The 12,577-nt window shown below is 39.1% G+C and overlaps 1 pseudogene across 3 annotated transcripts; it reads right to left on the reverse strand.

The window, feature by feature from the left end:
• Positions 1 to 248: 248 nt before the first annotated feature.
• Positions 249 to 6,949, reverse strand: LOC149826932 (UBP1-associated protein 2A pseudogene; annotated as a pseudogene). Of its 3 annotated transcripts, none has more exons than XR_016434821.1 (2): positions 5,492 to 6,927; positions 249 to 563 (listed from the first exon to the last, which is right to left on the reverse strand). The product of XR_016434821.1 is annotated as a UBP1-associated protein 2A pseudogene, transcript variant X3 (transcript). The 3 variants fall into 3 exon arrangements; XR_016434820.1 differs by lacking the exon at positions 249 to 563 and adding an exon at positions 593 to 885; XR_016434819.1 differs by lacking the exon at positions 249 to 563 and adding an exon at positions 999 to 1,235 and having other exon boundaries at positions 5,492 to 6,949.
• Between the last annotated feature and the right edge of the window lie 5,628 nt (positions 6,950 to 12,577).

Here is a 12,577-nt window from a genome sequence, read left to right on the forward strand (position 1 = left end):
AGACCTTCATCTTTGCTCCTCTAGCAAGAAACTTACACAACAAGCTGTATAATTTTATGTAGTTAAAATTTGTTATTTAGGCAATGCATCATCCGTCAAAACAAAATAATTTTCTCAAAACTTAAGTATTGAACAAAATGCAGAAACCTTTAAGAATTAAGCATTAATAAGTTAGCCTCAGCCACTTATTTGCATCTGACCAGAACATCCTTTTTTCCCCAATTTGACAAAACAGAGACCAGAAAATTTATAATTTGTTCATTAAAATCAACCTCGAAGGACAAAAGGCGCTTGCATTCCTCAAATATTTCCAGGCATCCAAACTTGCTTTCAAGAAAAAAATTACAGAAGTAGAAGCCCATAAGGGCTCCGACCATCAACACATGAATTGACCAAAGCAAATAGTTCATAATGTATGCAAAAGTTTGACCCATTAGAAAAATTGGAAGCAAAGAAACAAAATTTCTTAAATCTGCTGAATTTTAATTGTTTGATGAGTTGGAGGCTTCTAAAAAGTGACACATTAAAGAAGTGGCTACTTGAAAAGCCTCCAAAGAAACAACCTGTAATAAAAAAAAAGAATTCCCAACTATTTCATCAATGGCTACTAAATTAAACAGTTGATAACATAAACAAAAGCATTAGAATGCAAAACTGGTGAAATCATTAGATACTTGCAACTAGTTCAGCATATGCATGTGTGTGCATGTTTGTGGAAAGGAAGCTCAAGACTAGAACCGAGAGAGCACTAAACTTATCTGCTAATTCATGTCCACCAAAAAAATGCTTATCCACGTAAGCAAGAGCCAGTTCCAAGATCTTATACATGTTAATAGCAAAGCAATGAAAAGCAGTTTTCATGATGCATAGTAAAACGACACATTCCTATACCCAAAAAAACACATTGTCAAATAAGTTAGACAACCACAAGATGGCATTGACTATCAACAGAAAAATAAATTTAAATAGAAAAGTGCTGAAAGTACTGAAACTGAAGATTCTAAAACATAAAACCACTTAATATGGTATTTAGCAAACTTCACATCTAAGTTCAAATACCATAGGTCTTTTATCAAAGACTAAATAACATGCCTAAATTTCAAATCTCTTATTACACCAATAGCACTTCATCAGAAACAATAAAAGAGGCATTTTCATGAAGAGGGCACAAGATGAGAAACTTGAGGAGAATCATCTGTCCAAAATTTTAGGGACCGGGTGCGCCCATGAAATATCTGCACAATGAATAGAAAATATAAAGCAGCAGTTTCAGAAAAGCTGTTTCTTTGTTTTCTAAATGCAACAAAAAAATTTACATGGTGACACAAGAAACTATATGAAATGAAAAGTATTATTTAAAAGCAAGAGATTGTAAACCAGCTGCTTTCAAAGATTGAAATCATCATTAATTTAAACAATAGCAAAGACATGCAACTTAGCATTTTGCAATCAAGAAGCTGACAGAAAGTTCAAATTTCAGCAGTCTAGATTTCAAACGACACAGTATTTTAAAACAGAAAGAAATTGAATCAAAAGAAGTAGATATGCAGGCTCTGCCTGATGGAATATATAACTTGATGGAGATCCCAATTCCTTCTATTTATTTTTGTGCCATGACCAATAAAATATGATATATGATCGTTTTTTACAACAACCCAAAAACCATTATGTTTCAGTTCAGCCAGTTTCATGCACATTAGATGTATAAGCAAAGACAAGCAGCACGTGCCTACAAAAGTTTCAATTCAGATTCGCAATTTGACAAAAGGTCATCTGCATTCCTGTTATGTTGCCTCTATCAATAACAAGTTGTAAAGTTTCCATGAATATAAACTCACATCTAAACCATGCTTTACACAACCTAAGATGCTTCTTTCATTACAATAACATTATTTTGCATTTCAGTGTACTTCTTGCCGCTAGTTTTTTTCATATTTACACGGAGAAACCACCCCCAGGATCAGAGACCTAGCCGTGATGGCTTTGGCTGCCGTACTTATGACCGTTGTCCTGACAGTGTATAACTCTGTGGGGGCTTACCCCTTGCCCCCCAGGGAGTCGCCATGCTTCGGCTTGCGCAAGGGGTGATGCCCATGGGATTTGAACCTAGACCATAGACCAAATGCCTAGCGGCCTAGGTCCCATCCCACTATGCCAAACTCCTTTGGGGCTTACTACAACTAGTTAAATTCTATTTTTTATGCATGTTCACTTAATCATTGGGAAGGCAACAAAGTGTCATTCAAGAGACCACAACAGAGTGGAGAAGCCACGACACGAAGTTCCTTACCGACACTCGACTCAAGGTTGATGTTTTGGTTGGGGTGGTTCTCTAGTAGTTATAGGAGTGGAGAGAGGCCTTCCAGGCCTATTGGTCAGCATTCACCTAGCACGAACTTCACTTCCCAAGAAAAAACCAATACAGTGGCAGTAATGCTTTCCTAAAAAGCAGCATTTCTCATAAGTTGTCTACATCTTAGGGCCGCATTTATTCTCAGCAAAGTACCATGGCCACTCAAAATACAAAACATGTTAGATATATAAGTGTTAACATGAGAAGTCTGGAGCTCCTAAAAATCTGGAGATTTTTCTATTTTTAATATGTTAACATGGAGATTTATTCTCCATATTTTTTATATGGAGAAACATTACTTTAAAATTTTAAATATGTTGATCTTAAACACATAACAGTTTTGGCATGTTTCATTCAAATTACGTTCTTCAAGAGATTTTTCAAATCCTTATTCGTGCTCCTAAAAATCTGGAGCTGATCTTCAACCCCATGGACCCAACGCACTCCACCTAAAGGGGATCCCAATATATACATGCATCTGAACATTGTTGTGTGTAAAATATGATGGTTAAGTGGTTAACATACAATAACTAATACAGACATAGAACTTTCAGTATGAATCAGAAACTAAATTAACACTAAAATAGTTTGTTCATCATTTGTAGACACTCTTCTCATCCCTGCATTATAGTGGCCCTTAAACCCATTAAACTATCCTTGCCAGGAAAACATTACATAATACAGAGGTCTAAATAGTACCATTATAAATTCATAATGTAATTAACATAGGAAAAGGTACACATACATAATAAGAATTTGAGGACTAAAGCAAGACAGCACTTGTCTTTAGTCATTAAGATGCATGTTCAAGTGCATCTGATCTTAAAGATTACAATCACAACAGAGACGGACACAAAGATACAAATATGATTTACTTCACGTTTTAAAAATGAATGTGTTGATAATTTGCATGTAATTGGAAAAACATGCATTAAATAACTTTCATTTACATGGCACACATAATCATTCTTCTAGTTCAATGCTTCATCATAAGGATTGCTTTGTCATTAGCTATGTGGTCAAAATCCCCGACTAGGCACCGACTAGTCGGTCTAGGCATAAGTAAGATGCCTAGGCTTTGCAATTCTTAGGTGGGTACTTAAAAGGTACCAATTTTGCCGACTAGGCACCGACTAAGGCGCCTAGTCAAAGATTAAGCTGCCTCCGCCTAGGCACGAGGGCAGTTTAGTCATTTAATATTCTTATATATATTTTGTTATTTTTTTGTATATATATAATTATATATATATGTGTGTGTGTTTGCGTGATTTGTTCTGTGAAATCATGAAAACATGCATAGTTATTAACTTATTATATATATATATATATATGTGTGTGTGTGTGTGTGTGTGTGTGCTACTTTGCTTTTGGGAGCTTTTCTTTGAAACATTGAAAGCATTAGCAGTTAGTTTTAATTGATTATGTTTTTTATAAATGTGTGTCACTTTGTTTCCGATGAATTTTTCTATAAAATCATGAAAGCATGTTTAGTATTATGAATTATGTAATATGTTATTTATATATGTATGTGTTATTATGCTTCTGTGAAATGTTGAAAGCATATTTAGTTGATTATACTGAATATGTTATGAATAATGGAAAACATACATATATATATATATATATATTTGTGTGTGTACAATTGTATATATGTATATTATGGTTATGCATATTAATATATTTTGTGAAAGCGTGTGTAATTTTGTACTTATTTAATGAAAACATCTTTTTAGTAAAATAATTAAACATATTTTTATGTATATTTTGTGTACTTTTTTTATTTTAATTGGGGTACCAACTACTCCCACCTAGCCCTCGACTAGTCTTTTTAGGGGTCTACCGACTAGGCACCGCCTAGCGCTTTTGATTACATAGGTCATTAGGGACAGAAACATGGGAATGTAGATTGTTCTCTAAGAAGGTTGGCAAAAGTAGAACATGATACATCCCCACCATGCTAAGGAGACTAAATCTGGGTGGCCTCCCAACAGGCCCTGTAAGATGACCCTTCTAATGGACAAAAACCACCAAAGCCCAGATATACTTTTCTATTTCAACTTGCCTAAATTTTTAACACTCAAGATATGTATATAGTTGTGATCATTTTCCCCCCTTTTCAATGATCGTGGGAGAACCTAAATCTGGATATCAGGTCAGAGAATCCGATACTAGTATCCAGCCTTCCATCTGGCATGTCATTGCAAAGGCATGAAGTGCATTTGGACTTTGACTAGGATATTAACATCATCAGCCTCTTGACAGGACTTACAAAGGCCGATCGTTCTATGACATAATCCTGAAACACAAACAAAATTTTAGACATAACCCAGAGTTGATCGGTACATGTTATAGAAAGTCCAAAAGTAGAAAAAAGAGTACAAACAAGTGAACATTTTGAATGATGCAATGAAGGAAAAATACATGACATTCACCAAGTTCGTACAATCATCACATTACAAATAATAATAACATATATCATATTGTACAGCAATATCATGCAAAGTTTTCTTAAAAATAAAAAAGAAAAAGAAAAAGGAAATGCAGCAGCCGCAGAAAGCATGAGCCTCTCCCATACAGCACTATACATGTTACGCCTGTAAAATATTTGATGTTATTCATTAACACTACAGGATGCAAACAGTGAATAGATTACAATACCAAATTCCATTGATCTTGCTGCAAGTTACGGTCATGGTCTAATAAATATCAAACCTGACCTTGATCAAGCTATTTAAATATTACGGAGAATTTATCAGCAGGTCATGTTAGTCGTGTGCTATTTGCTTGAAAAGTACATGTATGCCAGAATGCACCAAAACAAACACATGAAATTTATATGCCAATTCTTGAAATACTCTATGCACAATAAAACGTCGCTTCATAACAAAATTCCCAGGAAATGAATGCTGCTTGCAAAATATTTTCATGAATTACATGTTTAACATGGGATGACTGTGGGTATGCCTACACGCGAGGAGTTAGAGCATGCTAGTGGAAGGCAAGCAAGAACGCGTGCACACGCACGTTCATGTGTGAGAATGGAAGGGAAGATCATCCATGTGCTATGAAAGCCCTGAATTAACAAAGAACTTGATATGCATTATTCGATAAAAAATTCAACTCAGAGCAGTCGCATACCTAGCGTCCTATGTAAGGCGGCACACCACCCATAGAGCCTCCACCAGGCTGCGATCTTCCGCCAGATGGTTGTGCAACATTCTGGTACGGGAGTGTCCCCTGGTTTCCATACATGTTAGCATTAACACCAGGCTGATTACCATATCCTCCCACACCAGCCCCGTGTGAAGCATTGCTCACCAATGGAGTCGGGACTGTCTGGTTAACAGCAGAAGCCAAGTTTGGATTGAGTGCTGGGTACAGCGAAGCAAGCACGTTCGTCAAACCAAGCCCAACACCCTGGGTTGCCAAAAGTGCTGTCAGAGCCTGTCCGAGTGCCGGATTAAGCGGCGCCGGAGCTGCCGCAGCTGCCTGATTAAACCCTAGTCCACCGGCCATCAAATGACTCCCTCCGGCACCACTACCTGCCGCATTCCCCACCCGGTGAATAAACCCTCCGCCCACGTTCCCATTCCTACGGAAGCCGTGATGATGGTTTGCGCCTGGGTGGTGGTAATGCGGCTTCCCGGGCTTCGGTCCATCGATGGCCTTCTGGCAATGCAATATATGCCCCTCGAAGTTCTTGTGCGGATCTTCCAGCGCCTTCTTAGCACTCTCAATCGTCTTGTAGACAAAAAGCGTGAACCCCTTCGGCTTCCCGGTCTGCTTGTCGAGGCCGAGCGGGCCCTCCTCGATCTCTCCGAAGTTGCTGAAGAACTGGAGTAGCCTCTGCGGGTCGATGTCCGCCGAGACGTTGCTCACGTAGATCTTCCTCTGCGTGTACTCGGAGACCGGAGGCGCCGCTGGCACCGGCCCCGCCGAGGCGAGCTGGCAGGAGGTCATGCGGTTACCGATCTTCTTCTGCGGCTGCTTGAGCGCCTTCTGGGCGCCGCTCCGGTGCTTGAAGAGGATGAACCCGTACCCCTTCGACTTGCCGGAGACCTTGTCGGTGACGGCGTTGCAGTCCTCGATCTCGCCGTACTTCTTGAAGAAACTCGTTAGGATTTCAGCAGTGGTGTCCCAGCCGAGTCCGTGGACGAAGATCTTGCGGTGAGCGGGATCAACGTCGGCGATATTGTTGATGCGCTCGCGGACGTCGGGGTGCTCCAGGGCGGCATCGCGGAGGAGGTCCATGAGCTGGTCTTTGCCGAAGGGCTCCAGGAGCTTCCGGGTGTCCTCAGCGTCGTCGTCGTCCTCGTCCTCCTCCTCCTCCTCCTCCTCCTCCTCCTCCTCCTCGTCAGAGCCATCCTCCTTGTCTTCGCCCTCAGCGGCACCGGAAAGTTCGGCGTCTGCGCTGGCGGGCTCCTCCTCGAGTGCGGTCGCGGGCTCTTCGACCTCTGGCTCGGGCTTCGGCTCAACCTTTCGCTTCTTGGCCATGGCGGGGAAAGAGGGAACACGCAGAGAGGACGAACGATCGAGAGATTAGGGTCAGGGTTTCGTTTGAGGGACTTTTCGTCGTGTCGTGGCCTCAAGGGACTCGGTTCAGACCCTTTTCTTTGACGATTTTGCCCATAAAAATTATAACGGATGATGGAAAAACAGTAGCTGCCAAGAGCAGATCAGGTGATCCGGGAAATAACTTTAAGAAAGTGATTTGATATCTTTACCCTCTATTGCGCCATCCCACAAGACCCCACGTCTTTATGTAATTTGTGAATGGTCGTGATGCCGAATCACTTTCTTAGAGTAGTGATTTGACAGATTAGGTGATTCGTTGACATCTTCAATGTGGATAGCGTCATCTCACCAGGATCCCACGGTCTTTATGCAAATTGTGAACGGTGATTCGACATCTCACCGTCCATTGCATCATCCCACCCAGTCCCGCGTTCTTTGTGCGAACAGAAAGTGATTTGGATTTGCTCTACTGCCGACCACTTTTCTTGCTTACATGAGATGAGAGAGTGAACGGCTGTTTTGAAGTTGTGTTAAAAAAAATATTAAAAATACTTTAAAAAAAATGTGTTTGTTTTGTTATTGATTTGTTAAGAAATGACTTTTGGATCATTTTTTTTAATAAATATATAAATTTTTATGTCTTAAATATTTATAAAAATATTAGATCAACATGTTTAAACCTTATGAGCATAGAGTTTATACATTTGAAAAGTGGCAGCTGCCAAATCCATGATTTTTTGTGTAATTACAAAGGAGAAAAGGCCCCACTTCCCATTCCAAATGCATAAACGCCCATCCCAGCGCCGAGATTCCAAACAGAACCACCAAGGTAGTTTCACAAAGATTTTACCTAGGAACCACCAAATGCATAAACCCCTATCCCAGCGCCAAGATTCCAAACAGGCCCTTGCAAAAATCCATATGTGGGCTACTACCTACTAAATTAATGATGCATAGATCGTTTTTAAGAGTGTTGTTTTTCTGACGTTTATTGGCTTATATATATATATATATATTTTTTAAGATGGCTTAAATGTGAAAAAAATGCTTCCATTGACTCAAGTTGGTACGGTGTAAGTTTTGAATAGACAAAAACTGGTTAAGTATAAAATGAGCATGCGTACCATGTGGGTTCATGTTTGAGTTGTTCAGGTACAAACTACAAATAACCGTTTGGGATGAGTGCAGAAACCCTAGATCTGAACTACAAATAAAACTTAGTGCTGATCCGAACGAAATGTATATGATTTTGATGTGAATAGAAATGACAGTTCAACCTAAAAGCTAATCTGGATCAGCATGAAGGAACTAGGCAAATCTAAATCTGATCAAAATGAATACTAAGATTTTCATTCATGATCTAAATCCAAAACAATATTTTCGATTCAGACCAAATACATGATCATACCCGATATATGTGCATGTTTCTCCCGGACATAGGGGTGGGCAAATCGTCGGCCTGCCCGGTAGGCCAAGCCAACCCGGCCCAGTATGGGCCGGGTTTGGATCAGGGTTTTAGGCCTTGTACCATCAGTTCCGGAGCCGAAACCCGACTCACTCATGAAAGAACTAGGCCAGGGTCAACCCATGAGCTAGCGGGCCAACCCGATGGGCCTGAGCCACCCAATCAATTGCTTGAGATGTTTGTTGGTAATTATTATTATTTTACCTAATTTGTTTAATTAACTTTATAAAAATGTAAACATAATTAGTTGAGGCAAGACAAGGTGTCATCATATGGCAGGCTTTGAGGTGTGCCGCTGCACCTGATGCCCTCCATCTTTCACTGACAGTCTGTCAGTTATGGGCCCAAAATTCCAATGGAGTGTTTAATATGAAGATGCACTAACATCCATGTATTTATTTGGAACAAATGAGTTCAGGTCCGGCCAGACCAACCCGCTGAACATGGATCGGGTCATGAGTTGCTTTTTAAACCTGAGCCCATTAAGACCCAAGCCTAAACCCAGGCCATTATTAGATGGGCCGGGTCATGCCCGAAGCCCAAGAGGCTGAGCTCCAAATGGGCCTGAGACGGGTAGGGCCAGCCCGGCATCCTTACTACTTAACAGCAAAACAAGCGAAGCACATCAGACGTTGAGAGGGTTGTGTATGTTCGCCCCCGATGATTCACTGAATCCCACGTCTGTGTTCGGGGCTTTGAATGAGCACCACGTATACAAGCACATGGGGCTCGTATTCCCGTGTATGTTGACATAACTTTGCATCGGACTCCGGTGTTGTTGCAAAGACTTAAGTACCTATTCTTCTCATAAAGTGATGGTTTGAGAAAATGACAAAAATACCCTTCATTCAAAAATGAAAAAACAAACAGTTCAAAAAAAGGACAAACATGTCCTCCATCCAAAAAGTCGAGGATGATGTTGACTCTTCAAAGTCTTCTTCTTTTTCTGTTCAAAAAAAGGACAAACATGTATTCTTCTTCTTTCTCCGTAAAACACTGTAAAACCCTCTCTCTCTAGAGAAAAAATCAAGGGAAACAAAGAGTTCTTCCTGGAGAAGGCCATGAACAACAACCCTCTCACTCTCTCTCTCTTCTCTCTCTACTTCTGTGCACATGCAACAGACGATCCTACATTGCTCCATCGTCATCTTCTTCTTCTTCCTTCTTCGTAAAACACTGTAAAACCCTCTCTCTCTCTAGAGAAGAAATCAAGGGAGGTAAAGGGTTCCTCCTGGAGAAGGCCATGAACACCAGCCCTCTCACTCTCTCTCCCTTCTCTCTCTACTTATGTGCCTGATTTAGAGTTTTTGCCCTTACAAGAGGGGGGTCCGGGGGTTCATCCCAGCGTGGGTAGCATCATTCAACTTGATGAGTTGTGGAACCTGATTTAGAGTTTTTGCCCTTACAGGAGGGGGGTTTGGGGGCTCCTCCCAGCGTGGGTAGCATCATTCAACTTGAAGAGTTGTGGAGTCTGATTCAAAATTTTTACCCATTCATATTTTAAGGCATTAGATCTCATGTTTGAACATCCACGCATGTGAAGTTTGCTTTCATCATGTTCAGTTGCTTTCTAGATTATACTTTGAATTCTTGTGCATTTTAGATCTATCGATTTGTATGTAACCAGAGCTCATTTTAATTTTAAATTTTTACTGCAACTTCATGTATATGTCTTCATGCTCTCCACCAAAAATCAGATCATTCTGAGTTTGTTTGACCCACTTTAAAAATCGAGATTCAAAACCTGTTATTTTGCACCGTCAGGATTTTAGCAGAATCAGGACCAACTTGCGAAAGTGATTTCTCCCTAACCAGAGATGATCTTTCCGATCCGTAAAAAGGGTTGTTTTCTAAATTGAATCTAGTTTGCTCATATCAAATATTAGCGATTTCTATGGTGTTTTCGTACCAGTTTTGGGTCAAAAACCATAACCCTGTCACCCTGTGTCATTTTAACGGCTCAGATTTTGATCCATTTTGTTTGAATTTTATTTTCCTAATGGAAGATCATTTTTCAATTCTGTAAAACGGGTTCTCTTCGTTTATGTGTCTAGTTCATTCCTGTAAATTTTCAAAATTTTCATGGTCAATTACTATTTTATTTTGATTAAATACCAGAACCTTATATCCAGATTTTATAAATGTTCTGATTTTGGCCCCCATATCATGACTGTTGTAGCACTTCTTCAACAAATCGTTATTTGATTGGCAATATTCTTCAGCAAATTATTGTTATGATTATTTTGAGTCCCTAATGAGTCTCTACTATGATTTGTAGTATTCTTAGGTCTTCAACGAGCCTCACAATGATTTATAGTGTTTTCGATCTTTTAACTATGATTTATAGTGTTTTGGGGTCTCCAACGAGCCCCACAATGATTTGTAGTATTTTTCGGGTCTCTAACGAGACCCACAGTGATTTATAGTATTGTTGGACCTCGCTATAGCGATTTGTAGTGTTTCTCGCTAAACACTACAGCGATTTGTGATACAAATCGCTATCCGAATCAGGACCAACTTGTCAGGGTCATATCTTCCTAACTAGAGATCGGATTTCAAATCCGTAAAAAGTGGTGTCTTTGTTATGAAGTCTAGTTTATTCCTGTAAATTTTCAGCGATTTCTATAGTCATTTGATACCCCATTTGGATCTAAAACCAGACCCCTATCAGTCTGCCTTATTTGAGTGACATAGGTTTTTATTTGATTTTGTAAGAGTCATATCTCTCCAACGGAAGATCATTTTCCAAATCCGTAAAAAGGGTTTTCTTTCTCTATGTGTCTAGTTTATATCTGGAAAGTTTTATAACTTTTTATGCTCATTTGATATTTTAAACTTGTTAAAAATCGAGACACATAGAGGAAGTTTCAAACTTTTTAAGTTTTATAACATTTTATAACATGTCTCGGTTTTTAACAGATTCGAAATATCAAATGAGCATAAAAAGTTATAACACTTTCCAGATATAAACTAGACACATAGAGGAAGAAAACCCTTTTTACGGATTTGAAAAATGATCTTCCGTTGGGGAGATATGACTCTTACAAAATGAAATAAAAACCTATGTCACTCAAATAAGGCAGACTAATAGGGGTATGGTTTTAGATTCAAATGAGGTATCAAATGACCATAGAAATCGCTGAAAATTTACAGGTATAAACAAGACTTCATAATGAAGACACCATTTTTTACGGATTTGAAATCCGATCTCTGGTTAGGGAGATATGACCCTGACAAGTTGGTCATGATTCGGATAGCGATTTGTATCACAAATCGCTGTAGTGTTTAGCGAGAAACACTACAAATCGCTATAACTTGGTCCAACAACACTATAAATTGCTGTGGGTCTCGTTAGAGACCCGAAAACACTATAAATCATAGTTAAAAGACCGAAAAACACTACAAATTGTTGTGAGGCTCGTTGGAGACCCCAAAGCACTATAAATCATAGTTAAAAGATCGAACAACACTATAAATCATTGTGAGGCACGTTGGAGACCCAAAAATACTACAAATCATAGTAGAGACTCATTAGAGACTCAAAAAAATCATAACAATAATTTGCTGAAGAATATTGCCAATCAAATAACGATTTGTTGAAGAAGTGCTACAACAGTCATGATATGGGGGCCAAAATCAGAACATTTATAAAATCTGGATATAAGGTTCTGGTATTTAATCAAAATAAAATAGTAATTGACCATGAAAATTTTGAAAATTTACAGGGATGAACTAGACACATAAACGAAGAGAACCCGTTTTACAGAATTGAAAAATGATCTTCCATTAGGAAAATAAAATTCAAACAAAATGGATCAAAATCTGAGCCGTTAAAATGACACAGGGTGACAGGGTTATGGTTTTTGACCCAAAACTGGTACGAAAACACCATAGAAATCGCTAATATTTGATATGAGCAAACTAGATTCAATTTAGAAAACAACCCTTTTTACGGATCGGAAAGATCATCTCTGGTTAGGGAGAAATCACTTTCGCAAGTTGGTCCTGATTCTGCTAAAATCCTGACGGTGCAAAATAACAGGTTTTGAATCTCGATTTTTAAAGTGGGTCAAACAAACTCAGAATGATCTGATTTTTGGTGGAGAGCATGAAGACATGTACATGAAGTTGCAGTAAAAATTTAAAATTAAAATGAGCTCTGGTTACATACAAATCGATAGATCTAAAATGCACAAGAATTCAAAGTATAATCTAGAAAGCAACTGAACATGATGAAAGCAAAC

The sequence above is a fragment of the Nuphar pumila genome, chromosome 10 (genome assembly GCF_984573655.1).
Source record: "Nuphar pumila chromosome 10, dmNupPumi1.hap1.1, whole genome shotgun sequence".
NCBI lineage: Eukaryota > Viridiplantae > Streptophyta > Magnoliopsida > Nymphaeales > Nymphaeaceae > Nuphar > Nuphar pumila.